Source organism: Camelus ferus, chromosome 1, assembly GCF_009834535.1.
Source record: "Camelus ferus isolate YT-003-E chromosome 1, BCGSAC_Cfer_1.0, whole genome shotgun sequence".
In the NCBI taxonomy this organism is placed as follows: Eukaryota; Metazoa; Chordata; class Mammalia; order Artiodactyla; family Camelidae; genus Camelus; species Camelus ferus.
Genome location: NC_045696.1, coordinates 43,898,615 through 43,899,632, shown reverse-complemented (window position 1 = coordinate 43,899,632; position 1,018 = coordinate 43,898,615).

Here is a 1,018-nt window from a genome sequence, read left to right as displayed (position 1 = left end):
TAGAATTGATTTTCAACTAATTTTTCATTCAAGAAGTAACATTGCCCTTGGTTAATTCCTGAATTCTGCATTAAAAGAGATTGTAATTCAAACTCTATTTCTAAGATATGCTAAATATGTGACTTTGGACAAGCTGAGGAACCTCTTTAACTGAGTTCTTATTAAGTTTTATCTCTAGATGAGGAAATTGATATAAATTATTTTTCACGGATGTGATATATATAAAGTGCTCAACCCACATTTAACATAATAATTTTTAATTTAGATTTTCATTTTTCTTAAGCTCTTCAAAATTAATAAATGGTAACTGATCCATGGATAAGTTTGGTATTAAGAAAAATATGTTGACTAAAAATAAATTCTAAGACTAGGATTCCAGCCTCAAGAGTTAAACATATGGATCAAAATACTAATTTTTTTAAGAGAATAGTGTCTCCATTTCAGTCATACTGTTGAAAGACAATGAATTTGTCTGACAGTGTCTTCTTAAAACTTTAGGGTAAATAATTTAACTTGCAACATGTCTGTGAAGTTGGTATGAAATAGAAGATACCATCCTGATTTAAAATTCAGTACGTTGAAAATATTTATCCAAGTTTCTGGAAAAGTTAACGAGAGGCAAGGATCAGATTCAAATCTGCAGATTTCTACCCCAATATCTTTCCACATGGCTGGAACGTTGTGATTTTGTCATGTCGAATATCGAAACAAGACCAACAGGGATCCAAATAATTTCTGGAATATTTGCAATTGGAAAAGTTCCAGCAAAAATTCCTTCATAGCTTTTGCTCCAAAAGATAATTTGGGAATATACATAATAACAAGTATATCATTATTATTTAAAAAATATACTAACTCAGAAATATCAGCCCACTGTATGGAGATAGTATTACTTCCAGTTTAATAGTCTAGACTCTGGAGTTAGACTGCCTTTATTTAAATACTGAACTCTGTTACTTTAAGGAAGATTACTTAGTCTGTCTAAATCTTACTGTCCATGTTCAAAAAACAGGGCTAT